The sequence below is a fragment of the Callospermophilus lateralis genome, chromosome 16, assembly GCF_048772815.1.
Source record: "Callospermophilus lateralis isolate mCalLat2 chromosome 16, mCalLat2.hap1, whole genome shotgun sequence".
In the NCBI taxonomy this organism is placed as follows: Eukaryota; Metazoa; Chordata; class Mammalia; order Rodentia; family Sciuridae; genus Callospermophilus; species Callospermophilus lateralis.
The window spans coordinates 29,314,694-29,341,483 of record NC_135320.1 but is presented as its reverse complement, the minus strand read 5'-3'; the positions used below and the strand labels follow the sequence as shown (position 1 = coordinate 29,341,483).

The 26,790-nt window shown below is 41.8% G+C and overlaps 1 protein-coding gene across 5 annotated transcripts in view; it reads left to right on the top strand.

The window, feature by feature from the left end:
- Window positions 1-14,671: 14,671 nt before the first annotated feature.
- Window positions 14,672-26,790, top strand: part of Chd7 (chromodomain helicase DNA binding protein 7) — a 183,537-nt gene continuing 171,418 nt past the window's right edge. For all 5 annotated transcript variants that reach the window (XM_076836465.1, XM_076836464.1, XM_076836466.1 and 2 more), the window contains exon 1: window positions 14,672-14,757. The gene's annotated coding sequence lies outside the window, so the exon portion shown is untranslated. The remainder of the gene's footprint in view (window positions 14,758-26,790) is intronic.

Sequence of the window (26,790 nt, the reverse complement as noted above, 5' to 3'; positions counted from 1 at the left end):
ACCACTCAATCCCTATCAGGGAATTAATTCACTGATTGGGTTAGAACTCTCACATTCTCCTCTGAACCTTCTTGCATTGTCTCTCGTGTGAGCTTTTGGGTGACACATCCAAACCATAACAATTATCCTGGCTTACACTGATCCTGTCCTGTGCCACAACTCACTGTTTTCCATGTAAATTTCCACTGGGCACTTCCTTATGCAATTTGGTGATAGAAAGGTACTGAAGGTTCATAAAAAGTTGGCATACAATCTTTCTTTCCATAGTAAAAGCTATGTACTTACAGTTTTCCTTTTCACTCTGGCTGTCAAGAAACTCAAATATGGGGCTGGGGTTATGGTTCAGCAGTAGAGTGCTCACCCAGCACATGCGAGGCCCTGGGTTCGATCCTCAGCACCACTTATAAGTAAATAAATAAAATAAAAGTGTTGTGTCCAACTATAGCTAGAAAATAAAGTATTAAAGAGAACCTAACTTAAAAAAAAAGAAACTCAAATATGATTGTGAGGCTTAATAACTGTCTAATTCTTTTGGTTAGAAGTTTATATTTTTCCCTAGGTTCAGTTTCTGTCTTTAATAAATATGTGTTTCTATCCCCCTTATATGCTTTTTAATAGTCATTTGGGGATGAGTTGTATGTTGCATTAAGTAAACAAAATACCATCACATTCCTCCAACCCAGGCAAATGTCAGTTGATTACCTCATAAGACTCCTAGTTTGCATATTATGTATCTTCTAATTGGACTGGTGGCCTACCCTGTGGGTGTTTTTTGTTTGTTTGCTTTTTGCTTTGTTTTGTTTTTGTACTAGAGATTGTCCCAAGTGTGCTTAACCACTGAGCTATGTCCCAAGCCCTTTTTACTTTTTATTTATAGACAGGGTCTCACTGGGCTGCTTACAGCCTCACTAAGTTACTGAGGCCAGCTTTGAACCTGTGATCCTCCTACCTCAGCCTCCTGAGCTGCTGGGGTTACAGGTGTGTGCCACTGTGCCTGATTTAATCTATGATCTTGCTACTCCTCCCTGTCCTCCAAATCCTGCAATCCTCTAGAACTCATTCAAAGACCCTCTTTCCCTCCGTGAACACCTTGCCTGCCCCTGTTTAGAGCAAACCTTGCCTCTTTTGAGATCTTTGCATGCAGTTTGTCCACTATTCATTTGTCATTTATGAAACATTGTCTTTCATTGCTAGTTTTATAGACATCTTTTTTTTAAAATTTAATTTGAAAGTAATGGGCTGGGCATGTAACTAGCATTTGCAAGGCCCTGAGTTCAATCTCCAACACACACACACACACACACACACAGAGAGAAAAAGAAAAAGAAAGAAAAATTGAAAGTAATATGTGCACACAGAAGATTTAAACTGTACACAAGGGGATGCCTGGAAAAAATATTCTCTCATCCATGATCCCCTGCCCTTGAGGCAAATATTATTGTCAACTCATCATACATCCTTTCAGACACAACCTGTGCATTTACAAATATGCAGCATACATGTATATATATATGTAACAAATATACATGTATATGTGTATGTACTTGTGAATCCTTTCTTCTTTTTGCCACGACTACAAGCACACTGTAAACATTTGGTACAGTTTGGAGATTACAGCACATCAGCTCATAAATATCTCTTTCTTTCTAATACCTAAACAGTTTTTATTGAAAAGGTAAACCCACAGTTTACTTGATTAGTTATAGTACCATGGTCCACATCTCTGATTAAATACACTCTTTATGAAGAAATAGAGATAATATGTTTACATTTAGTATATTCTTCACAAACCCAATAAAATGTCTTTTGCCTAGGAAAATCTCAATAAATAACTGCTGGTAGATTGTTATCAGTAAATAACCAAGCAGCAAGTACTTCTCCTTTATACTAACATTTAGTAATAGCTTGAGAAAGTCTTAAGGCATTCTCCAAGCAACCATGTGTGTCTTTTACTGAAATTCACCATGTAAGAACAAATCTTTGTTATTATCTATAGCATGTTCTGGAAGCTTAATCTTGAGGCATTCAGCTCATGAAGAACAAGGACCAGGCTGAGGACCCTAATGATAGCAGTGGCTCCTCCCTGAGGAGCATCAAGTCTATCTGAGATCCCAGGTCCAGAGACACAGAAAATTTAAATTGTAAAACAGGGAAGCTGGAGAATCTAGAGGACCTCTCCAAAGGCACAGCTCAGCAAGGCACGAGGAAGCTACCTCAATTCTGCTTCCAAAAGGTGAGCCCTTCACCATGCAGTGGGTAAAGGGACAAGGGGAGCTAATGTTTCAGGGAGAAGTTACAGAGCACCAGGACGTGGTTGGATGAGTCCTATTTTAAAAAGACACAAGGCTGTACCTATGTTCAAAGCAGCATTATGAACAAAACTGAAAAGGTGGAAACATTCCAAGTGTCCATGGACAGATGAATGAATAAACAAAGTGTGCTATATCCATACAACGGGCTATTACCCAGCCTTAAAAGGGAAGGAAATTTTGACACATGCTACAACATGGATGGACCCTCACAGCATTAGGCTGAGTCAAATAAACCAAGCACCAAAGGTCACATATTGCATGAATCCACTTTCATGAGGTACCTCTTACTCATACTCAAATGCATAGAGACAGGAGAACAGTGGCTGCCAGGGGCTGGGGAGAGGGGAAATGAGTATTACTTTTAGTGGGTACAGTTTTTGTTTTGTAGTACTGGGGATTGAACCCAAGCACATTAGGTATTAGGATGATAATAAAGTTCTAGAGCTGGATGTTAGTGATGGTTGCACAATAATCTGAATGTACTTATGGTTTTGGGGTGAGGTGTCCCCCAAAATCTCAGAAAATGCAGGAGTATTCCGAGGTAAAATGATTAGAGTTCTGTAACCTAATCAGTGGATTAATCCATTTGATGGATTAATGGTTTGAAAAGAATACTACACTGGATGATAATTGTAGACAGGTAGGGTATGGCTAGAGGAAGTAGATCAATGGGAGCGTGTCCTTTGGGATTATATATTTTGTTCCCAGCTTCTCTCTTCTCTCCTTCCCTCCCTCCCTCTTCTTCTTCCACCTTGGCCTCTCTCTCCTTCTCTTTCTGCCCCCCTCTCTCTCTCCTTCCTGGCTGCCCTGAGCTGAGTAGCTTTCCTCTTCCATGCCCTCCCACCATGATGTTCTGCTTCATCTCAGGCTCAGAGCAATAGAGTCATCCGACCATGAACTGAACCTCTGAAACCATAGCCCAAAACAAACTTTTCCTCCTCTAAGTTGTTTTCGTTAGGTCTTTGGTCACAGCAACAAAAAGCTTATTTACACAGCCACTGACCTGCACACTTAAAAATGGTGCAAATGATGTATTTTATATTATATGTATTTTACAACAATAAAAATAGGCATGAGGCAAGAGAGACATACACCATAGAGTATGGTATTGTTTCCCTGAATTCAGTCAGTCCTGTTCCACTGCCTTGATTTTTTCCCATGTCTGAATCCATATATACTCTTTTACCCTCAGTGAGTCATGTCTGGCAATATTACATTTTCTTTTCCTGAGAGAGGTAATAAACCCATAGGCTGTCAGTGAAACATGTGATACCAGACTTAATCAACTTTAGACCCAGGTGACTTAGGAGTGGCCCAAGGGCAATGCCTTGGGAGGGACCCACAACAATGGCTATGAAGATGGGAAGGGGCTGGAGGGAGGGTGGTTTGCAGCTCAGCATCAGGTCAGCTTCTGCCTTTTTGACCTCACGAAACACTACCACGTGAGCTGAGGTCACCAGCAGCATTATATACCGGGGAGGATCTCCAGAGAGGAGCTTAGAAAATGCTCTACTAAGATGTCTTGCTAGCTTTCTAAATGAAAAACCCCAGTATAGCAGCTCAGTCATATTATAAACACATTATAAACATATTAAAAAGTAATTACTTTTGGAGGAAGTTAACTATGTCAAAATACAAATTAAGATAAAATTAGGAGTGTTTCCATTTTCAGATTCAAATGCACAGAATATTTTTCAACAAGATCGTTGCCTTTCTGTAGATAACCATCCTGGCAATGTGGCTGCCACATATGTTCCCTGAGCATTTGTTGAGTGCCAGTGTATGCCAGGCATTGTGCTGGGTGCTGACACTGACCTGACCTCTCCAAAATCCATGTGGGTGTATATGACTGCCGTATTTCAACATGAAGCAGTTAGATGGGGAGCAGTCAGTGTTTCTACCAAGAGAAGGGATTCATCATAATTCCTTGCATAATTCTATAGTCAGTCTTATCCAGAACTGCAACCTAAGGCAAGACCTTGTGAGAACTGAGGTGCAGACTTGTCCATCAAGTGTGAGATTTTCTCCTTTAAAGCAGCAGAACGTGTGAACAACTGGCTTCACAGTGGATCATTTGAAAGGCAAGCAGCCTTCTGGCAACTGTTAGATTCTAGCACTGATCAGAGGTTAGAAGTCCTGAGTTTGGATCTTTGTTATTCACGGCAGGGTGACTTTGGGTACCTCTCTGAGCCTCATCTTCCTCTCCTGTAAAATTAGGGTATATGATCTGCAAAACCCAAATTGAATATTCTATCTACTATGAATACTTTGACAAAGGAGGAAGAGGACTGGCACATGCTAACAAAAATTATTGGCAAATATTGAAAGCAGAGGTAAATGTAGGCGTATCCTGAAGTCTGCCACATGATCTATTCTCATTTTACATATCAAAGTACAACTTTGAGCTTGACATAGTTTGACATAGTTTGACCTAGAATTATCCAAGAGCTTGCAGTAATAACACTATGTTCCACTATATGACATTGGCATTACTGAGATCACCAGAGATAAAACAGCACCAAATCCTTGAGCTGGATAACATGGGGTATTGGGTATAATCTAACCAAATGAGCCAACAGGGAAGCTAAGTTATTTATTTGATGTAACCAACATAGCTGTTTTAAATTTTATTAAAAAAGGATCAGAGATGACTAGGCATATATGCATATATCATATGCATATTCACATATAATTCATGATCTATATTTAAATAAAGCACTCATGACTTGTGGGTGCTTCAAGATCACCTAAACTGATCTTGCCTAGCTCCTGGAGACTTCACCTTGTCACTGGCTATGTAGTCAATGATCCCTCTGTGTCTCCAAAGAAGGGAATGAATTTCTTGCGTGACTCTGGCAGTTTATAATGTGTATTCCTTCTTCCCAGGGGGTCACCTCACTTTAGAAAGTTGTTTGTCAGCCTGGTTCCACTCACAGTCTCAGCTCAGGATTTCAGGAGAATCTTTTCACTTTTTTTTTTTTTTTTTGCAGTGTCTTTTCTCACTATAGTGGCTACTCCAAAACTTAAGCATCTCCCTCATGTCTCCTGACCACACATAAGCAATCCAGTCTCAGCAGGTGATTAACCATTGAATTGATAAGAAAAAGCAAAGCATTATCAGCAAATTTCCTTAATGTCTGCAATCTCTTTCTATTTCCACCTATAAACTTAATGCTATTTCATCTACATTTTTCATTTGTTTTTCCTTTTTTTGTAGTACTGGGGATTGAACCCAAGCACATTAGATAAATGCTCTACCACTGAGCTACATGTCCATTCTCCTCATCTCTTTTATTTTTGGTTTCTGAAAACCAAGTATCACTGTTTCCATCATCCCTGGTCTTGATCCCCTCACCCTCCCCTAAGCCTTATTTCCCTATGTGGTTGTCCCCTCACTAACCCTGGTCCCTGTCTTTTACTCTTAAAGAATGCTTATCACCCTGTCTGATGTTAAAATGACAATAACAACAGCAACCATCCCCTCTTCTATGAGTTCTTTCTAGATACTACCCCATCTCTTTTCTTTTTTTTTTAAGAGAGAGAGAGAGAGAGAGAGAGAGAGAGAGAGAGAGAGAATTTTTTAATATTTTTTTTTTTAGTAAATAAAAAATAGTGTGGCGGACACAACGTCTTCGTTTGTATGTGGTGCTGAGGATCAAACCTGGTCTGCACGCATGCCAGACGAGCACTTGAGCCACATCCCCAGCCCAACCCTATCTCTTTTCATTTCATAATCAAGCTTCTAGTAAGAGTCTGGAGTCTACACCAACTGCCCACAGATTTTCAACTCCATAAACTTCTCACCCTCCTCAATGTAGTTTGTATCCTCAACACTTGAAAATGAAAAAGTTAACAGTGACCAAATTCAGTGAGGACTTTTATACCATCCCTTTTTGATCTCTCTGTGACCTTGGACACAGTTGCACCTTCCTTTCTAGAGATTCTTCTGCCTTGAAGTCACATTTTTCCTTTCAGATGGATTTATGTGATTTTTCTTCAATGGCTTCTCTTTTGGTTTAACCTCTACTATTTTTCCCTACAGATTCCTATATTTTCATGGATAAGTAACGCTCCTCAATGAATCAGTTTTTTGAGTGTGTGCTGTTCATTCTTTCTTTCTCTCTCCTTTTCTTTCTTCCTTTCTTTACCAGGAATTAAACCCAGAGGTGCTTAACCTCTGAGCCACATCCCCAGACATTTTTACTTTTATATTTTTTTATTAAAAAATTTTTTTGTTGTTGTGGATGGACAGAATCCCTTTATTTTATTTGTTTATATTTATGTAGTGCTGGGATTGAACCCAGTGCCTCACGCATCCTAGGCAAGCGCTCTACCACTGAGCCCCAGCCCCAGCCCCCGCTTTTAATTTTTATTTTGAGACAGAGTCTAAGTTGCTTAGGGCCTTGCTAATTTGCTGAGGCTAGCTTTGAACTTACAATCCTCCTGCCTCAGCCTCCCAAGTCATTGGGATTACAGGTGGGTGCCACCACACCCAGCTTCCCTGTTTCATTGATTGTAGGCTTGACCATGGAACTTTGGTCAATGGAAAACCAGTCTATCTGAAGTAAGCAGGTGTCTGCTAAGGGCTTGTGCATTGGGGTTTGCCTTTTTAGAGCATTTGCCAGAGACTGGTATGTCATGAGGAAGATCAGGTGTAGGACTAAATGGAGATATAGAGAGATAGAGTGAAAGGTAGAGAAGAGAGAGATTCATCCACCTGACTTTCCTAACTAAGCTCAACCTCCAACCAACCATCAGATGCATTTTTTGTTTTAAGCCATTAAATTTTTGGGTGGTTTGATGATATACAATAATAAATAAATGAAAAAGATTTTGCCTATCTTTTGGATTTCTTCTAATTGCATGTTTCCCCAAGCAACCTCATCCATTCCAGTCATACTTCTTAATTCTTATACCCACATCTCAAGACCAGATCAATCTTCTACATTCACACCTCTTATTTAATGGGCACCCCCAGCTGAATGTTACATAACTGACCTCAATTCCCACAACAAGACCCTATGTTCTTTTGTAAATGGTTCCCATCTTTTTCTTTATCTTGGTAAGTGATGTAGCTAGCTACTCAGTCACTCACCACAGAAACTCAGAAGTGAATCTTCACCTCTCCCTGTCATTTACTTCCCAACATTAATATGCCACATCTTAAATATATATCAGCTAAATATCTCTAACATCTTTTTTTTTTAAATCTCTATCATCTCATCATGCCAAATATAGACAATCACTGATGACAACAGCTCTGATGTTTGGGCCACATACCCAATACATTTACATTTGCCCTGATCATTTTCCTGCTGATTGTCTTTGCAAGGTTTTTCACAACATACACAATAAGGTTAAAGTTCCTTAAATGCTACAAACCTTTTCTGACCTGGCTCTATTATTCATTTTCCTTCCTTCCTTCCTTCCTTCCTTCCTTCCTTCCTTCCTTCCTTCCTTCCTTCCTTCTTTCCTTCCTTCCATGTGTTAGTCTAACTGAGAGAAATTACTTGCAGTGTTGACACTAGCCATTGGTTCCAGGCATATTTTAGCTGTTTTTCTTGCCTGGTGATTGTCCTCATCCCTGGTCATCAAATACCAGCAAAGCTAGGTTTAAATGTTATATCTTCTGTGAAGACTCCCCTACCTATCTGAGCAGAAACAGAATTAGTTGTCTCTTCTTCTGAGCTATTACTATACCACTATTGTACACCTTTTGATTGCAATGACATGCTTAAACATTTGTCCTCTACCCTCCGATAGATTCATGGAGCTCCTCCAGGGCAGAATTTGCATTATTTTCATATTTGCCATGCCAGGCACAGTGTGTGATGCAGAATAAGTGCCCAATAACTATAGGATGAAGATTCCACTGTATTTTTTCCAGTTTAAATATTTTATCAAAGTATCTTATTATTACCTAAGTTAGCACTGCAGACTTCCATGTATTAGACTAGAAATGGATATGCTTAAGGGATTGCCCAATATTACTTAGGATATGTTTGGTGACACCATGCCTGGAATACTGGACCTGGTAACTGAGTGTAAGGAGATGAAGATGTAAAGTGGCTGAGTCCTTGTTGGTGGCAGTGCCACTTTGGACCCACTGCTCCTTCCAGACAATGTACTGCCCTCCTCTACCACAGGGAGGGGCGCTTCTTCACTTCTGCCTACTCTTCCCCATCTGGTGACCAACCCCATAATAAGCATTTAGTGATGTTTGAGTCTGGGCAGCATAAAGAAGTTGGCAGTTGCTTTATATCTTCCCTTTTCTTGTCTTCAGAGATCCTTCTCACTTTTCTCCTTTTTTGGAGAGATCTGTATAAGTGCAGATCTGACTTGCTCTTGTCTTGCTAAACACTCTTCAGTGACTGTCCCTGACTTGTGGGATGAAGTTGAGAGCTCTCCTTAGCCCTTTCTATTCTCTAGTCTAATCTCTCCCTACCTCCCCAGCCCTGCCACTTGTACAGGTATTTATTGAGAACATTCTAAAGGGGAGGCTCTACAGTAACTAGTGGTGTTAAAAGTCCTTGCTCCAAGTAGCTCACAACCCAATGAAAAGATAGGACAACAATTCATTTTAGTCCAACATAAGCATGTAGTGATGGAGGATGGGCATCTCTGGGAGAACAAAGGAAGAATAGCCAACTCATCCTGGAAGTGGGGGCTGTTAGAGAACACTGGAGGAAAAGTGACTCAACTGCCATGTTCCATTAACAAGGGAACCACCTACAGTAACCTGAACTCATTAGGTTCTAGGAGCACTGAACCACTTTGTTCTCTCTTGGGAGTCCTTCTCCCTATTCATGCTTTTCTCATGACCCTCCTTATTGTGATGAAGTTCTTTGCTTACTCAACACTGAGTCCAAGTCTTCTGCATTCTAGGAAGCCTGCTTTGCTCTCCCAAGCAGCAAGAACCACTCTTTGATGGTTCTGGGGATTGAACCCAGGGCCTGTGCATGCTAGGCAATCATTGTGCCAACTGAGCTATATCCCCAGCCCAGAATCACTCCTTTTTTCTTTCTTCTTCTTCTTTTTTTCAATGCTGCATGCACTATGAACTTCTTGAAGATAGGGAGCTTACCATGTCCCCAATGGTAACAGAGAGTAGGGCACTTGCAGGCATTCAATAAACATTTTCATAGCTGGGACAGCAGTGCACACCTGTAATACCAGAGACTTGGGAGGCTTAGGCAGGAAGATTGCAATTTCTAGACAAGTTTGGGCATCTTAGTGAGACCCTGTCTCAAAAATAAAATGAAAAAGGAGCTGGGGATGTAGCTCAGTGTTTGAGCATCCCTGGGTTCAATCTCACATAACTCTCTCTTTCTCTCTCTCTCTCTTACACACACACACACACACACACACACACACACACATACACACACAAGTTTGCTGGAAGAATGACTCCAACAGCTAAACTGGCTATCTTTGGGAGCCAACTATGGCTTAATTCTAGTCCTAATGGCTTTTGTTTACTGATATCTTGACCTTATCATCCTTGACAGTTGTCATCAAAGGCTTCTACAGTATTCTGGGCTAATGGAGATGAAATGGGAATTTTATCTAACTATTTCAAACCAATATACTATCTGCTTACTTAACAGATACTGTGGACTTACTGCTTTATACCACATATACCTGATAAATGAAAAAGCACAGGAACATACCTCAAGAAAAATTTCAGAAAAGAATCTTCAGGAAAATAATTGAACCAATTAATATTCATATGCTATCCACATTAAAAACCCAGGAGAGGGTTGGGGATGTAGTTCAATGGCAGAGTGCAGAGCACATGCTTAACATGCATAAAGCCCTAGGTTCAATTCCCAGTACTGCCAAAAACAAAGACATGAACAGCACCCTCCAAACAAAACAAAAACAAACCCAACAAAGAAATGAGTCTTTTCAGGGCCCTCTGCATGTGAGGTAAGAGCTCTACCAGCGGAGCTATATCCCCAGCCCAAGAAATGAGTCTAAATACAGAGGAACAAAAGCCAGGTGCACTTGCATTGGTGTAAGAGTGTCTAAACAGTAACTTCAAAGCAGTATATCTAACAGAAAAAGGCTGTCATGTGGGAGGCTGTAGTTTTAGACTATGTAATATAATGTATCTTTTTAAAAAAGAGTTTGACCAATTTTCTAACAAATACACCAGCACTTCCATTTCCAACTGGATGAGTCAGTTTCCTTCCTTCTTCCTCCCTCCCTCCCTTCAGTGGAAGAACCCAGGGCCTTGCACATGCTCAGTTAAGTACTCCATCACTGAGCAACACTCTGAGCTTGTTTTATTGTATTTTGAAACAAGGTCTTGCTGAGTTGCCTAGGATGGTCTCAAACTTGGCCACCCTCCTGCCTCAGCCTCCCAAGTTGCTGGGATTACATGAGTGCACCAGTGCACCTTGCTGTGTTCTTTCTTTTAGGGGAAAAAAATTACAGGGGAAAAGAAGCCATTATTGCAGTGATGTATCTTCAGGTAATCCCAGCAAGTTGAGAGGCTGAGGCAGATAATTGAAAGTTCCAAGCCAGCCTCAGCAACTTAACGAGGCCCTGAGTAACTTAATATAAAAAGAGCTGTGGATGTGGTTCAGTAGTTAAGTGTTCAATTCTGTGTGTGTGTGTTTTGAAAATTTGTTTCTGGTGTTTTCTTCAGCATTTATAACCCTCTACATATCTATATGTTTATTTTTGTTTCTACATACCTTCAATGGCAGTGGATCTTCATCATTTAAAGGCAAAATGTATTGTGTGGAGAGAGTCAAAGGCATTTGGCAAATTCTGAAGTAGAATAACAGTTTTTAGTGGAAAAAAAGAGATATGGCCTTAAAGAGTTATTTTCTATGACTTGCAAATGGATTTTGAGCACAATTTCAACAATGAGTTTCAAAATTGCATTCAAGTATGTCCTCAACACTGGAATTAGTGTAATTTATATTGTATTTTAAAGTTCAAAACACTTGGAAGAAGAGACAAATAGGACTTAAGTTTTAATAAACATCCTAGAAATTAGGGTGTCTTGCTGTATGGGCAAATTATTTGCCTCCTTGTCCTATGCACCCCCCTCACCTGCCCAAGTATTACACTTTGATACATTATGGACAATTTTCCCAAGCAGAGACAAACATTTGTTTGTCTAAGCAGTAACACAGTGGAACAATAGGTCAGTTAGCATTACTCTGAGTTCTTAGAAGAGACTGCTTTCAATCATTTCATGGGGCCTAGATCTTTTTGTAATAGATCTCTGCTATTTTTCTTAACAGCTTTCTGTTGGTGCCCACTTCATCCATTAGCATTCCTCCTCCTAGGTCTCTAGTGCCTTCCTATTGACCTCTGGTTACTAAGTCAGACCTGTCCTATCTTCCAGGGACTCAGACTCCAAAACTGCCTTTCCTTCTTATCAACAAATTGAAACTACCAATCCCTTCTAGACTGCACACTCTATGAGGGCAGGAAGTTTTCTGTTTTGTTCGCAAGCACTTAAAACCATGCCTGGAACCTCTTAGGCAATCAATGTTGAATGAATGACTAAATCTTTAAAACTGTTAGTTTCAGTTAGGTGAAAAAGCAGCCCAATGAATGAATTTACACTCATCTGTGAATGACCCTTATCTGGCCCAAAGCTTGAGAATTCAAATTAAGTCTCCTTGGGAAAACTTCAACAGTGAAGCAAAAGGGGAGAAAATGGTTCAGTCTCAAGAATGGGGGTGGGTGGTGGGAGGTGGGACACTTCTGCCTAGGAGTTTGCCCCAGAGGTTTTTTTTTTTTCCTTTCTTTTTCTTTTTAAGCATTTAAAGTGCTGCACCAGTACAAATTCTAAAAGCATGGACTTCATCCTGGCTCAGAACAAGGATCAGGAAAAGAAGAGAAAGTTAGAGATGAGCTGCAGGGGCTATTTTTTTTAACTTTGTATACTGGTTGTACTATTTTACTATTGCTAGTCAAAAGGAAGTTTCCTAACATTCCAGTGACAAGTACAAAGGGCAAAGAGACCTCCTCAGAGTCACTTAATTCTATTTGCTGATCAGAAGTTAATTGAAATATAGCTTCACCATAGGCAGATGCCATAATTCTTAGCTTGTAAACTGCCTTGAAATAGATGTATATCTGATATTGGGCTGGGTTGTATTACAAAAGATAAGAAATACTTTCCTTTATGTCACACCATTTAAAAAAATGTACTTTAATATAATCAGGCATGAGTGATTTCTTTCTAAGCATTCTGTTCTTATTTCTCTCTCTCTCTCTCTCTCTCTCACACACACACACACACACACACACTCCAAAGTACTCCCCATATGCTTTCATCAAGAGACAGAGACTTAGTAGAAACGAAGAACTATGAATTGTGATTCTTGGTTTATAATATGGGGCTATAAAAAAAGGTTGGTTTTATTATCTTCAAATTTTTTGATGTCAGAATTCATTTTGTGGTGTTACTCTTCTTGTCTGTTAATTCCTGGATTAAAATGTTTATTTCTTGGGGCCAGGGTTGTGGCTCAGTGGTAGAGCACTTGCCTAGCATGTGTGAGACATTGGTTCGATCTGGGCACCACATAAAAATGAAAACAAATAAAATAAAGGTATTGTGTCCATATAAAATTTAAAATTTTTAAAAATGTTTCTTTTAAAACACAACTCAATTATATGGTCAAATAAAGCTAAAAGCAGTGCATCTTAGTAAATATAATGTAACAAATATTTATAAAATTGTTAACTACTGTTAGGAAACAAATGTTTTAGCAATAAAGTTTAAGATAATCAAACTTAGTTAATGAATACTTGTAGTAGCCACACAACGAAATAGTTTTGATAAGTCTTTTGTCCAAACAAAAATACTATGAATCTAGGCTTAGCAATACAGGCAGTGAAACCAGCAAATACTGAATGACATAAGTATATTTTACATAGTTTTGCATTTTCTCAGTTTATTTTGGATTCCAATAATAGCAACTTGCTTTATTCTATCATAGGATAATCAGTGGTTAATATAAATTCTTTCCTTAATTTCAAAATAAGTGTCATCTTTAACCTAATAAAATCATCTCAAAGTTTACAATTGTTGAGTTTATTAATTATTCTTGCTCAGTATTTTGCAAATTGAAAGTGGTTAATATATGTTTGAAGATGTATTTTTTAAAAGGAAAATTAGTAAAACAAAAATTTCTCTAAGGTTAATATTCATTTTGTACTAGGAACAACAACAACAACAACAACAAACAGAACAAGAAGGTCGGATATTTTAGACTAGAAGATCATTTACAGTTGCCAAATTTGCCAAAGAATGATTGAAATATTCTAGTCCTGACACGTTTAATGATGGGCACACATCCTATTTCTTTGTTTCCTAACCATTGCGCTCTGTATCTTCTTTATTTCTTTTTTGGTTTGGCATGGTAACAAAGTCAACAAAATCAACGGTATCTAGTTAAACTTTTTGATTTAGTGGTGGATTCGGCTGTCCTATCACCAAGGTGGTAGGAAAGCAATGTGGAGAAGCAGGAATGAATCTATTTGAAAAGGAATGTGTCCATTCTAAATAATTTCATGTGGGAAAATAATTTCAAGTTGAAGGATAATTACAGAAGAGACATCCAAACACCTCCAGCCGCCGCCGTTCGCGCAGCGTTGGAAACCTTTCGCTGTGGCCAAGAGAATCGCTGTCTGCTCGGAGCCTCCGCTTCCTGCCCCGGGGCGGCGCACCCTGACTCCGCGAAGGTGCTGCGCGGGGAAACGTGGCACCCTCTCCAGCCCGCGCCCGGGGCGCCGCCGCGGCCGTGCGCTCCAAGGAGCCCAGCGAGAAAGGCAGCGCGGAGACCGCGCACCCGCCGGTGGGGAGAACCGCCCGCAGCGCCGGCGCCCGCCCGGGGACGGGAAGTGGCGCCCAGCCCGCCCTTCGCAGCCCGCGGCCCCGCAGCCCCGCGCCGCCCCCTTTCTTTCGGCCTCTCCCTCGGCCTCCGCCACCCCGGCCGAATTCTTGCATAAATTATACCAGGCGCGCCTGACGTCAGGTGGCGGCGCGCGGGCGCGGGCGCGGCGCGGAGGGAGCCAGCGGCGGGCGCGCGCGGCCCCGCGGTCCCGGGCGCGCGCGGCGTGCGGGGCGCGCGCAGGCGCTGGCGTGCTGGGGCCGCGGCGGCGGCGGCGGCGGCAGCGGTGGCGGCGGCGGCGGCGGCGCGGGGGTTGAGCCGTGGTGGTGCGGACGCGCTCGTGCTCGGGAACTATCGGATTAAACTTGAATCGAGTGAAATTACACAAAGGAGCGCCGCGGAGGAGGCGGCCCGGGGACCCGGAGACCCTGAAACTCGCCAGAGCCCCGTTCGCCCCTGGTCAACTCCGCGCCCGTGGATTCAGCCCCCTGGCCGTGGCCGCCGAGCCAACTCCGGAGCCCGCTCTGCGTTTTGTTTTCCCCTCGGCACAGGGCAGCGGAGGAGCCCGACCGACCGACCCGGTGAGCGCGAGAGTTCGCCCGGCGCCCCCGGGAGGGGCGGCGGCGGCAGGAAATCGCTCCGGGCCGTGGCCGGGGCCGCGCGAGGAGTTGGGAGCGAGGAGTTGGGCGTGTGCGGGGCGAGGGGCGAGGGCGGGCGGGGGCCGGGGCCGGCGCAGGAGCGCAGCGCCGCCCGCGCCGTGTCGCCGGCGTCGCTGCCCGCGGGGCCCGAACCCGCGCCCGGAGCGCCGCCCGGCGCCCCAACTTTTGCCTGCGTCCGCAGGACTGGCGGCGGCGGGGGCGCGCGGTGCGGCCGAGGGTCACTTCCTCGCATGTAAATGGCTTTTTGTTGTGCTGCCGGCGTTGGGGGGGGACGGGGGACAGGAGGGAGCGTGTCTGCGCGCGGGGGAGCGCGAGCGCGTTTCCTCCCGCCGGCGCCGAGCACGAGTTGCCGGCTCCATTCGAGAGAAAAGGGAAGGAGGAAAAGTTGGGCTTCAACTCAAGTGCGAGCGGGCGATGGGCGCGCGGGCGCGGGGCGGCTGAGCGGCGGCGGCGGTGGCTCGGGGACGGCGGCGACCCCCGCCTCCCGCCCCCCGCTCCGGACCGACCACGCCGCGCTCGCCGGGAGCGGCGGCCGCACGGGCGCGAACAAAGTGCGTCCCTCCCGGCGCTGCGGCGCCAGCCCGCGAGGGGACGGCCACCGGGCGAGGTGGGTTGGCGGCGGGGAAAGTGCGCGGGGCGCCGCGTGGGGCGGGGGCGGCGCGAACACGCGGTGCGGGGGGCGTCCCGAGCCCAGTCGGTGCCAGCCGCGGGCGCGGAGTTGCGAGCCTGCAGCTCGGGGCTCCTAGGGCTCCCCGTTGGCTCCCAAGTGCGCGAGGAGGAGAAGAAAGGGAGTCGGGCCGGGACCAGCGCGGGGAGGCGCGGCAAGGAGGGGACCCCACCTTGCCGAGCTGGCCGGGCCGGTGGTGGCGGCGGCGGCGACTGCATAATAGCGACTTTAACCCCCTAACGCAACTCGGGTCCTCCGCCCCCACCAACCCCCCAGCCTGCCGGGGATCAGCGCCGGGGAGGGGGTCACCAGGTGGCCCCCGAGTTGGCCCGGGTGCGCTCTGCCCCGCAGAGAGCCGCGGCTCGGAACGTGAACGGGTGAGGTGGCTGGAGGCCAAGCGGTCAGCGGGGAGAGGAAGGAGGGCGGCGGGGGACGCGTTGTTTGTTTGGTTCGCACCAAGGACTGGGCTCGTCGGAGACGCGGTGCTCGGGCGGGGGCGCGGACACCGGGTGGGCTGCGGTGCGGGGCGGGCGCAACGGCGCGGGGTAAGCGCGGCCGGGGTGGGGGGAGGTCGGTGGACACGGGGCGGGGGTTGGGGGGGCTGGTCAGGAGGCTCCGGGGAAGGAGCCGCCGGCCCCGAGCAGCCATCATTACCGAGCCTTTCTCCGGATGGCTCTGCCTCGAGTAGCCCCGCGCCGTGGGAGCGCACCCCAAACTCCCGGCCGGTCGCCCGCTTTGTGAGCGCCCCCATGGAGCGGGCGGTGCGGGGAGTGCTCGGGCTAGGGTAGGACGGTTTTCCTGGAGGTCACTTTTAGAGACTGTTCACGCCTTGGTTTTAAACTAGTTTTTTTTCCCCCTCTTCTGAACAGACAATGGACAAAAGAAAAGTAGCAACCCACATGGAGAGTTTCCTTTTGAATTGCTAGAATTAGATACACTATCCAGCTTTCCACTTGCTAAGTATACTTTTTAGTTTCCCATTGTATATTATCTAGCAATCGATTTAAATAACTTATCTTAAAATGTACCTATCCCCTGGGCTTGATTTCTGGAATACATTAAATATCTTAATTTAGTTTTAAAGGATTATATGAAGGCCCTGATTTTTATTTTCTAAAAAATTTAATTTAAGCTGTCTTTGCAGTGGACGATACCTTATTAAGGGGTTGAGTGTTATTTTCCCTCAATTCTCTCAGTAAGTGTGTGTGTGTGGGGGGGGGGGAAGTACTCTTCGTACGTAATAATCAGTAGGGAAAAATACATCTCTTTATTTCCTCACAGATCTATTCTAACGGGGACAAAAAATCTTAGTGACTATGACCTTAGCAGCATGAGTACCTGATTTATCCTAGTTATAATTACATTTAGATTGCTGTAATGTCCAAGTACTGGGTAATTCCTATTTCAGAAATAACTTGAGCAGTGATTTTATGAAGTTGAATCCTTCCCCCAGCCCCCAGAGTACATCTGTCGCGCAGTGTTTTTGTCTTGCTGTTGCACAACAGAAGCCCTCCAGTCTTTACCCTAAAATGGCAGCTTTCATTTGACTGGGGCCCATTCATTGACAATGATAATAAAGAGGCTGAAAGCTAGATGCTTGGGGCACGGAGTAGGACTCGGGTTGCCTTTCTAGGTGATAAGGAGGAGACATTTTACGTCTTCCAGTTTTCTCGTGAAAAGTTTATTTTCCCTGAACAACTACTGCAGAAAAAAAGTTATAAAGTAAAATCAGAATTTGGAATTGGAAAAAGACCAGAGTAGCAAATTTTAGCAGCTATTTTTTTTTTTATGTTGTCCAGTAGTGGAAATATGGCATCCCCCCATTTTTAAAAAATAATCTGATTAAGGAACATAATGGATTTTTGTCAGACTTGTAACAGGTGAATTTCCTTAGCCCAACTCTCAGGAATTGGAATTCTTTTCTGGTGCTCTGTGCTTTATTATTCATAGTCTCAATATTTCCTATTTTTCTCACTGTACAAATTCTAAGTTGAAGTTTGGTAAATTCTGCTGTAGGTTTATGGTTTCAATTTCAAATGAATTTCTAGATAAGGAAGGAATTATAACAAAACACTGCTATGGGAATCTAAACTCTAAATGAATTTATTCTTAAACTAGCTTTTTTAAAAAATTGCTTCCTTTTCTGTGTCTTGACATGGAAGGCAGAATAGAGAAATGATAAAGAGTGGTTGTATAGGTGGTGGTTAAAATCTCAAACACTTTTCTTTCTAGGAAACTAGCATTCTTCCTTCCAAGTTGGAAATATGGAAGTCAAATTTAAAATAACATATGTAGTAACTTAGTTTTAAATAGTACCTGCTTAGGTTTACCTGGACTTGGTCTAGTTTTTACTCATTTTTCAAAAACTTTTTCCATAATAAGAATTTTCTAGGCTACCCATACCTTTATTCAGTTAAAACGAAGCTCTGAGAAGTACATTAATAATACTGTGTATCAAGGAAATGTTACAATCTTTTCCTATTACAGATGCAAATTCAATAATTACATGCTTTGAGTTTTTAAACAGGCCTAAAGAAAAAGATTATTTTCATCTGTGTACCTGCTGTGTAACCCATAAAAGCCATGTAAGTGCCAAATTTAGGGTGGTTCTTTCAAACCTAGGATTACAGCATTTTACTCCCTATGCATGAGAAAGTTTGCTTGTCTCCAGTTACCAAGCATTTGGTTTATTTCCATTAGGCAAATCTTGGCAAGCCTTCCATGTGTAAAACAAGGGATAAGAGCAGTACTTTCTCTCAGGGAGTTTATCATCTACTAAGAGAGAGATTTCTTTCTATGAGTAACTAAATACTTGTCTTTGACTTTTAAGATTAACTTTAGTGGTACTAGTTACCGTTCATATCCTTCGTTATCCAAATACAGCCTTTTGGGTTTGATAGCAAGCACCATGGCCTAGCAAACAGCATGAACATCTTATAACCATGTACTATAAATAAGGCATTGCAAGAATAAAAATGTTTAGGGCTGAGCAAAGTGTTTGACTACAAAAAATGGCTCTTAAAACTTCATGTTTAGAAAGTGATTCATTTTCAAAATTCAAGTAATTTTTATGTGCAAAACACATAGGCATATAAATGTATGTAGGTTGCTTAGCTAAATTCACTAGAAAGAATGGAGAAGGAATATTTTGAGATGATGTCAGGACCATATTGGCACTGTGTGACTCTAAATTGTCTTATTCAAATATGGACACATGAGTAGAAAAAGAGCTCTTCTTTTTATGTCATTCAAAAGTCAGAATTTAGCATTCTCCAATCTTAACAGTTTTCTAAAATCATCATAGCTTTGTTAGTTTGGGAGATAAATAATTCCTTTTTCTTGTGAAAGCTTTATGCTTCATTTTTTATTTTTTGTTTTTGGTACTGGGGCCTGAAATCAGGGGCCCTTTTACCCCTCAGTTACATCCCCTTTTGAGTTTTTATTTTGAGACAGGGTCTTCTAAAATTGCTGAGGGTCTTGCCAAGCTGGCCTGAAACTTGTCATCCTTCTGTCTCAGCCTTGGGACTCACTGGCATTACAGGTGTGCACCACTATGCTGGACTATTATTTAGTCTTGTAAAAAAAATGTTTTGACATTTAAAGAAATCATCAGTTTGATGAGGTAAAAATATAAAAGAAATTGGGAGTAAACAATCACTTGGTTTTCTGCAAATATAAAATTGGAATGATTTGTTGCAATTTGGGTCTCTCAGGTTGCATTTATGGCTTAAGTTCAAAGCTGATTATGTAGTGGTTAAGAGAAGAAAAGTAATTAAAAACACTTCTTGCTCCTTTACTTTTATCAATGTATTAGAAATTTTAAATGAAATCACATCTGTGTGATAAAAAGGGTAAATAGAAATAGGAAATCATAATGATATTGTCAAATAGAAATTCGTTTTATAATTATTAGAGTCGTTGGATATTTAGAGCATGAGGACCTTAGAGAGCTAGTTGAACTTTCTCATTTTACAAATTAAGAAACTAGAGTCCAGAGAGATTAATTAAACAAACTGCCTCTGGCTGGTCACCCAGTTACTACAGAACCTATCTTAGTCACAGTTGTCCTCTGGTGCCTAGCAAAGTGCCTTGTAGGAGAGCTGCTGGGTGTGTGTTTGTTGGAGACTGAGCTGGCTCTGGAAAAGACTCTGTCTTCATGTAAGAGTCAAAAGTACCTTCTGGCTTCTACAGCATATAAAAACATAGCTCCTAAAGGTGTTCTTAAAGCCAATAATAATTTACCTCTACTGGGTTTGAAGTTTTCTTTCTTTTCTTTTTTAAAACTATGATTATCCATCTAGAAAAATGCAATGATAATTATTTCAAGATTTGATTACTGTTTTCACTTTAGAAGCATGTATTCATTACCATAACTAGATTTCTGTACATTTTTACCAGTGTTAGGCAACTGCAAACATAATTGTTTTCTCAGAGAAGTATTTCTTTGGGAGGGTCTGTCTTGCTTTTACTTTGAAAATTAAAAACATCTTTTTTTAAAAAATTATTTTTTAAAATAAAAAAGAGGTAGTCAATTAATGAAGAAACATTAAACTTGGTAAAAGTCTGGTTGGTTCTCAGTCTCATTTGCTTATGCTAATGTGAAGTTGGAGATATTTTTTAAGTGGACCATTGAGCCTCACACTACCTGCATAGGCATCAGTCTTGGTTTTTGTGGCAAGTGATTCTGGACTTTGATTAGGTTTCCTGTTTAATCTATTTTCTCATTTATTGAGTCAACTATTTCTTATTTATTGAGTCTGCTACTTGAAAGATAGACTGCTATCAATTGGGAACACAGTGGTGACATGAGAAAATATGGTAGACCTACCAAAAATAAATAAATAAGTAAATAAAGCTGCTGCTGTGCAGTGGATAATGGAAAGAGTGAAAGCTTTTGACTTTGGGATTCAACCACATGCATGTGGTCTTAGCCCTGAGGAAGTGGCTTTAGCACTGCCACCCACGCAGCAGTAGAAGAAAGGGTAAGGGTATTCCAGGCAGTGCCAACTGACTTGAAGGAGGCTGCATGTTTGAGGCCTTCACAGAATTTCGAGATGAGTCTGGAGAGGCAGGCAGTATCCAGCTTGCACAGGGTTTACAGGGTATGGAATTTGGGATTTTTGAAGAACGCAGTTGGAGCTACTGATACGTGTTAAGCAGATTTGACATGAGCAGAATGGTGTTTTGAAGAAGATTGAGTTGGTAGGCTGGTGGAGGAAGGAGAATAGGGTTGTGGGTGGTATCTTACCTGCTTTTGTTTTGATTCAAGGGATGGGGAAATAGCAAGAATTTGGACTAGATTGATGGGCATGGCGATGGAGAAAAATAGATTTGAGAAATATTTAGGAGTTTAAATCAATCTGGCTTGAGAATAGATGTGTTCTCGGGGAGAGACCACTCTTGGAGGTGTATGTTTTTTAGCATATTGCCTGCTTGTCTAGCTGGTGATACTATTTCAGGGAGGCAGGGAACACCTGACTGGGATCAGATTTGAGGAAGAAGAATCATGCGTTCTTGATCTCTTGACTGAGTGCGCTGATAACTGATCATGATAACAGTTGTTTTAGTCATCTTTGCATTGTTAGTCCCGTTCTGAAACTTTCCAGAAATAATCTGCTAGCTTCCCCCCAAAAGATGTTAGTGTTTGGTGAGCCCACTAGGGATTGCTGGTGGGTTAGGGAAATGGGAGGGGGAGGAAGCCAGTGTTGCTTGCCTAATGTGTAGCACTTTGTAGGAGTTTGCTCATTGTAGGCTGAGCCTGGAATCCTGCATTAACCAGATCTTGCCACATTACATTTTGTTCTCCTGTATCTTCTTTTCTGGAGGCTGCTTTCTGTTGCTAGTTACATAGTGAGACAAGGCCCTTGGGTTTCTGGAGAAAGCTGGTGGGTACTGTGCTCTCAGGACTGAGCTGCTCTCTTGGAGTATGTTGTGTTTTATAAGATATTTACAGTCTATAAATGCAGTAGAAATTATTATGTTATTTAAAAAATTGTGGAGAAAAAAATAACAGCCCTCTACACACCTGGTTTTTAAGTGAGAGTGTATAAACCAATTTAATACGTAAATTATCTTCAAAGCCATTTTGTTGTTATAAAAAGTGGATTATACTGCATGATTTTTGGTGGATGAATAAATCCAGAAAAGCTTCTGAATATCAGACTTTAATATTACATGAGATAACAAATAATGAAAATTCTGAACACTAACCTTGAAACAAAAAAAGGTTCTTAGAATAAATATTTGTGTTTTTGTTCTGGCTAGCATAAAGATAATCCTTTGTTGTTGTTGTTGATGTTGTTCTTATAAGTGAGATTTTGTTCGTGGTGTGCATACAGATGTTATCCCAGAGACTCTGTCTTTGATTAGGGGTTGGTTTCAAAGGTGCTCTTGTTGCTACTGTGTATTCCTCCTAGGCCTTTCTGGTGCCCATTGACTTGTCTGGTCCACCAGAGTAACTTCCTGTCTCCTTCAGATGGGCAAGATTGTGTGGCTTCATAGACTAATGTAGGGTTTAATTGGTTGTGGGGACATGACTCATGACTCTTGCCTTCACCTCTAGTGGTTTATTTATTTATTTATTTTTCTGGTACTGAGGGTTGAACCCAGGAGTGCTTTAGCACTGAGCTACATCCCGGTTCTTTTTGTTTGAGACCGAGTCTCACTCTGTTGCTGAGGCTGGCCTCGAGCTCACAGTCTTCCTTCTTCAGCCTCTTGAGTTGCTGGGATTACAGGTATATGCTGTGGTGACTGGCTCTACCTCTAGTGGTTTTGAATGATTTGAATAAATTTAAATTCAAGGTAAGTAAACTTCCTGAGTGAAGAATAGCACAAAACCTTGGTGTGCTGATCTTGGCTTGAGATGGTCTTGTGCCACCTACTTATCCGTAGGTTATTTCTAATTGTCTGTCTTCAACTTGCTGGCTTTAAATTTTCTATTTTCTGTTTGGTCCAGTCAGTGGTATGTTCTTGTAGTTTGAGGGAGCATTTTTATCTGAGGGGTGCAGGCTCTAAGTGGAAAAGTGCATACAGGTTCTTGTGATGTGGCTTTTATTGGAGGCATTCAGGATACGTTTAGGGGGGCCTCCTGACTTCTGAACTGGCTGAGGCGGCAGCATAGGTCATGTAGCAGATTTGGATTTGAGTTTTCTACCACCTATTTCATCAGTGTGCAGGTGGGGCAAAGAACCACTGCTTTTGAGCAGGGACTGCAGGCAGCCAGGGTTTCCACACCCAGCATTTGTGCAGGGAATTAGACACACGTTAGTATTGATATGTCACCTACTCTCCCTAGTCTCCTCAACTTGAAACAAATTTCCACACGGTGTTTGCAGTGTGTCTAATAAAGGGTACGTGATACTCTTCCTTGGTAATTAATTTTCCTCCTAGTTCTGCAGCAGGTTTGGGAGATTACCTTGACCTTTTAAAGAGTGCACTTTGTCCCCTTTTTATCCTTTTGAGAAGAAACCATAAACATTTTGAAATCTATTATTGATAGTTAAGACATAATTATAGATGTGCGTATTATTTCAACACACTAAAAACTATTAAATGTCTTTAATATCATACTAAGCAGGTAAATAGTGAGAAGTCCCTTGAAGAATTATAAGCATGCTTTTAGTTTCCAGTGCAAGCCTGCTGGTGAACTAAGTGAATAATAAAATCAGTTTGAGCACAGGAATACAATAAAAAGTAGTTCTTTGTTTGTGTTGTGATTTAAAGTGTAGTGAAACTTAAATATGGATCCTTAAAGTGAACTTTTGAAAAAGTCTCTGTTGCAGTATTTTATATTCTTGTGTACTTGACCTTGTTTGTGCTTGAAATTTTGCTTTGACCAATTGCAGGTGTATTGATCTTGTCAGAAAAATCATGCAGACTCATCCTGAGAATTTCAAAATCTTGATTAAATTCAGAGACAGTACCCTTTCCTCATGTGTTGGGGCAATGAAGTAAAATTATGTAGAGACAATGAACTTTAAAATAACTGTAATAACCATAATCACTAGTTGACAATTATTGAGCATTTTGAGTTGGTTAGGTATTACACTGAGTGGGTTTTTTTTTTTTTTTGATAGTTATAGATGGACAGAATGCCTTTATTTTATTTGTTTATTTTTAAGTGGTGCTGAGGATCGAACCCAGTGCCTCACACATGTTAGGCAAGCACTCTGCCACTGAACTACAATCCCAGCCCCCAGCTGGTGTTTTTTTTTTTAATATTTATTTTTTAGTTATAGGTGGACACAGTATCTTTATTTTATTTTTATGTGGTGCTGAGGATCGAACCCAGTGTCTCACTCATGCTAGGCAAGCGCTCTGCCTCTGAGCCACAACCCTGTTCCCTCCCAACTGGTGTTTTAATGGATCATTTATTTTACTCATCAGAACAACTCCAAGTACTAAGTAGAATTGTTATTCCCATTTTATAGATAAGGAGACTGAGAGGGCTGAGGGGTTACATTGCCCAGGACTCTGCAACACTTGTAAGATGGGGAGGAGTGATTTGAATCCACATTGACCAGATTATAGAATCTGTATGGGATAACCTTCATGATAACGTTGCCACCTAACCAACTCTGAAGCTTGCTTCAAATAAGCAAAAATACCAGCAACACACTGTAGTCATATATCATGCCCCTTTGCTCTCTCTGTCTTATCAAGCCAGATTGTTTTTGTTCATATTTCCTCTATGCCTTCTGCATTTGTGGGGCATCTTGGAACATCTTGGTACCTAAGATTGACCAAGATGTACATTTTTTCACCCTCAAGACTCTTCCTGGCCCGTGGAGATGTTCTTGTAGGGGACATATTTTGTGGTAGCTGAGAACTTGAATTCTTACTTTAGACAAATCAGGGTATGAAAAATAAACAGATATAAAGATACAGCTAGGTAGTTAGGGTCTGGTGAAGATGGGTGAGATACTCTTGTAGAAGCACTGGGCAGAGTATGTGCCATGTTTATGGAGCAGTTACTGTGTTTACTAGCTGATTTTAATCATTGAACCTTTCAAACTATGTGTCTTGCTTTTGTTTTTAATTTAAAAGTTCACCAAACCATAATTCCAAACTATGGTCACAAGAATTAGTAACCTGAAATAGCAATTAGTGACAATTTTCACTTTTCCTCAGGAGTAGACTTTTTAAATAAAATTTAATTTTTAATTTTTTTTTTTTTTTTTTTGGTAGATGGACACAATACCTTTATTTTATTTGTTTTTATGTGGTGCTGAGGATTGACAAGCACTCTACCACTGAGCCACAACCCCAGCCCAGGAGTAGACTTTTGAAAATTAATATTTACATGTACCTTTGTCCAGCAGAGCAACCAGGTGTTATTTACATAATCCTCTTGTTGATTACACAGACATGATTCAGGTATCTCTGGTCCTAAAACCTACAACTTTGAGGGAACAGTTGTTCTTTTCTGCATTATGGCTGACTTTCCAATCATTCCTTCTTTCCTCTGAACATGGTGGGTAAGGTTATCCTGATCAATGGGTGGCATGGCATATTCATTCTATTTTGGAATATTAGAACTTTCTGATTCTCACCAGAGTCCGCACCCGCAGGGTATTCTCAAAATCTGTAGGAGCTCCAGGTCCTTAGATCTCGGAATGCTTGGCTTAGTCCTTATTTCCCAACTTCCATTTACTGTGTAAGAAGGAGACAAGATGGGATCTAAACCCAGAGTAGGTTTGTGAGTGGAGTCTGGGATATGAGTGGCAGTTAGAATGTGAGAAGGTTCCTGTCCTCAGGAAAGGGAAAAAGCTGGAATAACTTCCTGAGAATTACATTGTTAACCAGGCTGACACATAAATGTGAGAGATGGCATGTAGACAGTTCTCATTCTATTTTATTTTCACTTAAAAGTGACTCCAAGGGAATCATAAAGTAAATGGGATAAAATATAAATTATTGGTAAATATGAATTTATGGGAGATCCTTGTACACTATTCCTCCAACTTTGAAATTGTATCAAAGTAAAAAATTTTTTAAAAAAGAATTAGCTACAAGGAATTGATCTGAATAGCTGACATTTATGGAGAATGGACTTTGTGCAAGTTAGCATTTTGCTAAGCTATTTACATAAACTGTTTTCACTGAATTCTGGAGGAAGATTAGTCAAAACAGGGAGGTAGTAGGAGCAATAATTGCTATTTTACAGTTGATGAAATAGAATTTTAGAAATTGTTTAACAAATTTGCCCAAGATCACAAATTTTAATAGGTGCAGTTGACTCAAATGAGGACAGGCCCATTTAACAACTTGTAGCATTAACTGCTCTGTAGAAATTGCTTTGAGTGGTCCCATCAAAATAACCTAGATCCTGGAAGGGTAGGAAGAACATAGATCAAGATTGTACACACCTGTGCTTTTTAGGACAGCTCCTGGAGAGAAATTGAGAGGCTATTAACGGACTATAGTTAGTGAGGCCTCTTTTCCTCAGATGCCGGATCTTATCAGTTGAAAACACTTTCCACCTAAAAGACATATGCTCATTGCAAAACTTAAAGTATTTTAGCTCTGCCTGCCTTCCTTCCTTCCTTCCTTCCTTCCTTCCTTCCTTCCTTCCTTCCTTCCTCTCTACCTCCTTCTTTTCTTTTCCTTCCTTCTGGGGATTGAACCCAGGGGCTCTGTACTGCTGAGCTATATTCCCAGGTCTTTATTTTTAGACAGGGTCTCACTAAGTTGGTGAAGTTGGCCTTGATCTTGTGATCCGTCTGCCTCAGCTTCCAGAATCTCTGGGATTATACACATCTGCCACTGCACCTGGCTCCCAACTCTGTTTTCATTGATCAATTCAAGACACAGCCAACATTCAAGTATTTAATTTATTACAGAATTAGTTTTCTCAAAGTTTCTCCCCAGTGTTTATCCAAGATTTAATTCACTTGGCCTTTTTTTTCTCACTGCACAGGAGTTGCCTACCGAGAAACCTGGGATGCGGCTTAGGTTCCCAATTACAGTTCTTGTTTCTTGTTTACACATTAACTTGTGTGAATATGCAGCCCCCATAAAATACAAACTGCTCTGCTAACCTTCAGAAAAAAGGCCATTTTTGACAATCACATGACTGTCAGTGAAGAACTGCATATGCAGTGACCCCCTAGATTTTATTGCCTAAGGGCTGGGGGTGTAGCTCTTGGTAGAGCACTTGCCTAACAGGTATGAGGCCCTGGGTTCCATCCCTAGCACAACACACAGGCCGAAATGTGTCCCTGTTGTTAGGTGATCTGTTACTCTATTCAAGTAGGTATAGAATTCAAATGTATAAATCAGTTAGATTC